Below are 7,696 nucleotides of genomic sequence, written 5' to 3' on the forward strand. Positions count from 1 at the left end.
CAATTGGAGTCAAGCCCAGCACAGACATTTATTCAGAAAAATTCTCTTCTGAAATATCAAAACTCTTGGCAAAAGAAAATGTTTTGTCAAAAGATTCTTTGCTGTCTAATTCAAATACAATTGTTGATGCTATGATGCGCTCGTTACCAATAAAAATTTTGTCATCAGATGTGAACTCCTCGCCTAAAGAACTAAAACCCAAGACACTTGTCAATTCACTTAATTTCCATAACTCAACTCGAAGAAGAGATAGAATTCTAAATAATGCACAACTACATCAAAATATATTCCCAATTTTGTTTAAGGCTCAGCTGAAAAATTCTACCAATATTACTTCAACATTTTACACAGGACTTCCACGTGATATATCTATGCTTCATTATTTCAAAGTTGTTAAAGTTTTAGAAATGCTTTTGGAATTAAATTCGACATTTGTAGAAATTGTAAATCAACATTACGAAAATGATTTAAGTAAATTGAATGAATATCCCCAAATGGACGACTATGCCAATTTTTTGGTTTTGCAGATGCTGTGGCTTTTTTCAACAAATGGAATGATTACAGAAATTAATCCTTCAAAACTTTCAAAGATTGCTTTAGATATTGTTCTACTGACATTGAAATACGAAAAACATGAAAGAGACTTTTGTACAGATTATGGAATATCGCACGAGAAAGGAAAAGCTCTTATTTTCGGACAGATGCTCTGTCAGAAACTCTTACAATCTAAAATATTTGAAAAATCATTCAGAAACATAACACCACAAGAAATTGCAGCGGCGTATGCTTTTTCTATTGCTGAATCTCTTTTAAAAAGTTGCAGCTACATTCCTGAGTCTGCAATGTCAATTGCATTTGTAAAGTCCATGTACGCAGTGAAACAAAATCCATCTACAGCTTCATATGCAGCAGCATTTTCTTACGAAATTGGTCGTATGGTAGAAGTATACGATTCATTAACATGGAGCTCGATTAAGCCCACAGTCGAGAAGGTTTTTGATTCTATCTTAACAGGCTTGCCAAGTGACTCAAACTTTAAAAATGAAAAGCTAAATCGAAATTCTATGAGTCGAGCCTCGCAGGCCGTTGGAGAACCCAAACCTGTACAAGATTTTGTGTTCATCAAATCTCTTCAAAGTCAATTGCTTTCGTCAAGAATGTTCAACCGAACATTTTTCTCTCGCATATCTCACCCAGATTTGTTTGAATTAAGCGAATCAATTGCATTGTCCATAACCAATCCTTCAAACATCAGAACTGTTGGCAACCTTGCATACACCTTGCCTTACTTTACCGTTTTCAGAAATCAGAACTCATCTTCCCCGTTTGATTATGCCAGCTCCATTGCCAAAACTTCCTACAAACTTTTAGCGCAACTTAATAAAATATCGGGTGGTTCTGAAATTCAAACTGCAACGAAGTCAGCAAATAAAATTGTACAGGCTCTCACTCGTCGAATTCTTTATCCAGAACGTCAAAAAACCATTTTGAAAAAGTATGCAAGCGGAATATCAAGCTGCAGCATTCTTACAAGAAATTATGATCGAAATCAAAACAAATACGATTCTTCACGATTGAGCAATGAAATGATAGAGGCTTGTTCATCAGCATTTTCAGAATTACTGTTTTATGATTTTATCTCTTCAAAGTTATTCCATCATCTTTTCACTGCTATAAAATTAAACGTTTATCAACTTGACACCATAAATTCCTTGGCAAATTGCTTAAGCAATGGAACATCATACTCTTCAGTCGAATTAAATTCTATTAAAGAATCTCTTGTTAATACATTAACTATTGCGAATACTAACATAACAATTAGCGAATTCGCTCGTACCTTCTCTTACATAGAAACAGCAATTCATTTGAATAAAAACTTGTATAATCTTAAAGGAGTTGTTCCATATACTGTCGAAATTTCAAATGGATTGATGAAATGCATTTCTAATGCAATAAAGAATGAAAAAGAAACCATGCATTTAGGAAGAGATAATAAGAGGTTAAATACTAATATTGGTTCGAAACATTCAGGCAGTGAAACTTTTATGGACAATTTAAATGAGGAGGAACTGCTTTTACCATCTTTAAGCGAGGATTTCACTACTTATGACCAAACTCACTCTGAAGACATTTTAAAATTGCTATATTCAAACCAGAAATCACTATCATTGACTTCTTCCCCTCTAAGAACTGGTCTAATAAGTTTCAAGCCAAAGGAAGCCAATGAATATAAATTTACCAATGCGGAAGATGCCAAGATCATGCCGTTGTTTTTTCGATTTCTGTCCTACAACTTAAAAACGTCTCGTGCTTTTCAATCTTCTCGTATCCGAGGATTAAAACGTATTCCTTTATTAGATTTAGCTCGTGTTTTATCCAAGTACATCATCAATATTCCGGAATTCTCTTCTATAACCGAGCAACATTTATTCCAATCATTCAATACTTCACTTTACTTAAATGAAGTGGGAGAAGATCCTATTAAACTTGCCAATACAATATCACTGGTTACAACGAACTTATTATCATATTATGGTTTGCTTTCTTCCAATAAGCTGATTTCTCAAGCTGCTGTTGTATCCATGGCTATAAATAATGCTTTAAGATATCTTCTTGAAAAAACTGAAGGAAAATCTAACCAAAATTTAGACGTAAAACAAAACCAAATGTTATCTTCAGTTTCAAGTGCTTTAGACAGTACGATATTTGACAGTGGAAAAAGTGGCGGAGCAACACTTGGGTCGGAAGAAATATTTTTTAATGATATTTTATTTTCTGGTTTGTCGTCTTCAAGAGTTTTTGGAAAAGTTTTCAACTACAATTTGACAGAAGAATCCGCAACTGAATGCTTTCCCCATTTGGCTAAGCAACTATCCAGAGTTATGAAACATTGTTTTATACGGAGAATTTATATGAGATTATTTGATAGTATAAAAGACTTGTCACAGCAAAAAGGAAACACTAGTGATTACGCCAAAATATTCACTGACTTTTCTTATCACATATTAAAACAATCTTCTTGCGCTGAATCCGAAAAACTAGCTTATAGAGCTTTTGATATGTTTAACGCTTTATCAACTGGATTAGCTCGCTGTATTCAAGTTAAAGAAAGAATGCAATCTAAGACATTTTCTCTCGTTGAATCTAACACTGAAGTTACCCAGTTTGAAAGATCTTTAAATAGCCTTTGCTCATCTTCTCGATTGTTTTGCCAAATATTTAATCCTTGGATAACTCAAGAACTGTCTCAGGTCTTTGGAAACTCCATAGCTAAAAGAATATCTAAACTTCATGACTTTTCAACCATATTGCCCGAGTTTTTGATCTACACTTATAGCAATGGTTTAAAGAAAATTGAAACATCATCTTGTAAAATCTATGCTAAGATGTTTTCTACCCAAACAGCTAACGTATTAAGTAAACATCTTCTTCCAAATAGAATCCCATTCCAAGCTTCTTCTGTTTTTACTTCAATTATCAGAGGGATACAATCAGTAAAATTTAGACTGAGTAAAATTTATTTTATGCCTGTCAACAAAGTTAACTCATTTTTTATATTTTGGCAAAATTTTGGTGAAACTGATAGATCTCTTTTACACAGTATTCTTCTAAATACCACCGGTGTTGCTGGTAAAACTTTGCAAAAAGATGAAAAAAATACAACTTCAACATTTTCAAGCCTTCTACGTTATAATCTTTTGTCTTCCAGAATATTTTCACATTCTTTTAATTTTGACACCTCTTACGCTCAGGCGAGCAACTATTGCATCGCAATGGCCACTGCAATTAACAGCATGTTTGGAAATACAACTTTATTTTCAGATTTAGTTCAAGCTTATGATGCAGCTTTGCAAAAATTTCAAACAAATGCAGAAACTCAAGACTATGCTGTTGTTTTTTCAACATCCATTTCTGAAGTTCTGTACAAGAAAAATTTATTAGAACCAAGTAAATTGTTTTCTACTTCCCTTAAAGTATCATATTCTATGATTTTAGCCCTTGAAGAAGTTATGAAAAAAGATGAAATGGCAAACCAAACCAAAAACATAGGGCCAAACTCTGACTCAATCTCGCATACATCTAAGCAAGGCATTTTGAATCCTGGTTTAAAATCTTCTTATAATGGCCATAAGGAAACTTTTAAATCTGAAAAACACAACGAACACCAAATATTTGGATTTAAGAAGGTCTCATTACCAGTTCATGTTTTATTTGAAGAATATTTAATTTACAACTTAATTTCAGCTAATTTCTTAAGCAAGTACTTTGAGCTAATCTCGAAGTGTCCAAACGCTACCAGCCATGCATACGAAATGGCTGCATCAGTAGCAAACATGTCAACTATGAATAAGGAAGCCACAGAGTTTTTAGCTAAGTCATTCAATGAAATTTTATTTTCACTACATAAGGGCGTAGAAGAGGACAAATATTTACGTTATATATCATCAGTTCTATCTAAAGCGTTAATGAAACAGAGATATTTGATCGCTTCACGATTAGTTTTTCAAGCTGCTTTGACAAGCAATAGTTTACTTAAAGGTATAACGGTAAGTCATTCAAAAGGCTGTAAAAGAATCAAAGTTAAGAATATTCAAGACCAAGCCTCGATCTGTTCACCAAAGAGCCTGAAAGCTGTAAAGCGTGCTTTAGATTATAATCTAAACTCATACAAAGCTATATACTTTATTCTGAAAAACGTTTCGAACAATAGCGCAAGTCGTTTTTCTGAAGAAATTACAAAATCGGTAATAGGAATGATAGGTGGCTATCAACAGAATGATAAACTTTATCTGAGTAAATTATTAAACGATGCACTGGTAAATGGAATTAAAGAACCAGATAAAAGGGATTCGATATCAGCTATCTCCTCTGTGGTTGCATGCTTCCTCAAGATGAAGAATTTCATAGAAAAAGATCGCTGGATGGTACAGACAGTTAAAGTTAGTGATGTTTTACACAGAGCAATTTTAAGAGCAGAAACAAAAAGCTACGATGTAAAGAAATACCAAAAACAAAATATTGTTCCTAAGGAAATGGTTTTCAGAGAATCTCTCCAGTACAATTTGCTGTCATCGAATATTTTTAAGGACTTTTTTGATAGCGTGAAAAGCATAACAGAGCTTAATATATGTGCATCCGAAATGTCAAACTCTTTACAAAAAGCTTTCAATTTAAGTCCATTTAAATGTCGCCAATTAGAAAAAGACTTAACGGCAGTGTTTCATCAGATTAAGACTTTGAAAAACAAAAGTTTAGTATCTTTGGTGATATCCGTTATCGTAACACATCTTCTAGCTGAAGAAAATACATTAGAGAGACATAAGGCAATAATGCAAGCTGCTTATGCAAGTTCATCTTTGATAAAAGGCATTATTGTGACAAATAGAAATCTTCAAAGTAAATTTATTCCTAATCGCATTTTGGACGAAACGAAAATATCCAACAAATTTCTTTCCACAGAAGAAAGGTTCTCGCTTGCTTTGGAGTATAATGTTGCATCTGATAGGCTATTTGATATCATAAAATACACGAGAGATTCATGCGAAGTTGTTTGCCTTGCTAAAGAAATGGCATTGGCTGTTGGTAAAAAAATTGGCGCAAATCCTGCAAAGGTGCACGCTTTATCCAGTGCATTCAGAGAAATTTTGATGAAGCAGAAAACTCCGGAATCCTTAAAACATTTCCTATCAGTAGCTACAGCTAATTTTGTTGAAAAAGAAAACTATACTAAACCATCCAGATTAGTACTAGACGCTGCTGTAGTCAGCAGTGCATTAAGAGCAGGAATTTTAAACGCCATTGAAAAACATTTAGAAAATAGAAATCAGTTTTGTGAAATCAGTAACGAACCAAACTTGTTGAAAGATAATAAACGTAGACATTTTGCAATCTTCAGAGAGCATATTTTTTATAATTTCCAATCATTTTCGAATTGCGAGTATGCTTTTTCTACCAAATTGTTAAGCATTTCATTTTATAACAGAAACATGGCAATGGATATAGTACATTTTCTTACTTCTCATCAAGAAATGAATTCGAAAGAGGTGATTATGCTGGCACAGACTTTAAAAGAAACTTTTCGATCCATAAAAACTAGAAAAAGAAATCAAATCTTTCCATTTGTTATTGCCAACATTATTGCAGATACATTTTATGAAAACATTCAGCATGAACCGAATAAATTGGCATTTCAAGCTATGACGTTTGCTAAGCATTTTTGCGATGGCTTTTTACAGGAACGCCAAACAAAACAGGCTAACCAAACTGGAGAAATAAAGCTCGATAACAAGTTAATGTTTGAAAATTATTTATACAATTCCCTTATTTCTTCAAAGGTTATAAAATCAATAGCTGACTTTAAACTCAGAAAACACCATATTGATTATGCTTCAGGAAATCTTTCAACTTTTATATCTGATTTGATGAAATTGAACCCACAACAAAACTCATCATTGAATTCAATAATAGAAAAAGAATTGGACTTTCACCAGAAAAACAATACTCAATTGAATTTGCATGCTTTAACTCACAAAATTGCTCAATTTTTAACCGATGAAGGATGTCTGGAAAAAGCTAAACTTGTTCCACTGGCGTTAAAACTTAGTCGTGGAATAAAGAAAATTTTATTACAAACCGTAAAATTCTCAGCATTTAACTCAACTTCTCATTCTACTCATAACAGAAGTAAGAACAGAACAGAACTCCAGAAAAACAGAATAGCACATGAGAAACAGAAGTCCTTAAGTGCAGGCTTTGCAATTGGTCGAAAAACATATTCTTCTTCTATCTTGAAATGCGAGCAAATGAAGGATGTTCTAATTGATTCATCAGCAGATCTATTTATGCGATCATTATACTATAATTTGTTGTCATCTAGAATTTTTAGAGCTGTGTTTAAGCCTGAACTATCACTTAATAATGCAACACAATATTTATCTACTGTTTCGAGTTCTGTAGCGGATTCCACTATATGTAATAAAATACCAAAATCAGTGTTAACGAGGATGTATAAAAATGGAATTTTATTGCTTCAATCATCAAATGTAACCAGAGATTATGCATGCGTTGTTGCTTTAACCACTGCAATGGCATGCTATGATGAAAACAGCCACGAAAGTGTGTTTTTAAGTGCTACGGATATTTCAAATACCATGAGCAGCAGCTTACAAAATATGTTTCTTTAAATGTTGGGAGCATATTTCATAGAAGATAGATGAAAGATAAAAGGAGAAGATTAAAAGATGAGAAAGAGAAGATATATATAGTATATAAAAAGTAAAAAAGAGAAAATAAAAGTGAAAAAGAGAGAAGATAAAAATGAAAAAATGAAGATGGAAAAAATAAAAAGAGAAAATAAAAAGCTGAAAAAGAGAAGATAAAAATGAAAAAAAAGAAAATGGAAAAGATAAAAAGAGAAAATAAAATGCTGAAAAAGAGAACATAAAAAGAGAAGATAAAAGAAGAAGAGATAAAAAAGAGAAGACAGATAGATTCATTGAAGAAAACTGGTGTCAAGCAGTTTGAAAAATTGGTTTGAAGATTTGTTTGGAAAGACAGCATTTTCTTTTTGCAAAGAACTTCTTGATTCTAAGAACTGAACTATATTGAAACAGATTTGGACTATTTTTGACATTATTTATTAAGTTTAACTGTTAAGTTAAATTTGCTGTTGTCAAATTAGCTTTAATCAGTCTGT

The sequence above is a fragment of the Parasteatoda tepidariorum genome, chromosome X2 (genome assembly GCF_043381705.1).
Source record: "Parasteatoda tepidariorum isolate YZ-2023 chromosome X2, CAS_Ptep_4.0, whole genome shotgun sequence".
NCBI classification, from domain to species: domain Eukaryota; kingdom Metazoa; phylum Arthropoda; class Arachnida; order Araneae; family Theridiidae; genus Parasteatoda; species Parasteatoda tepidariorum.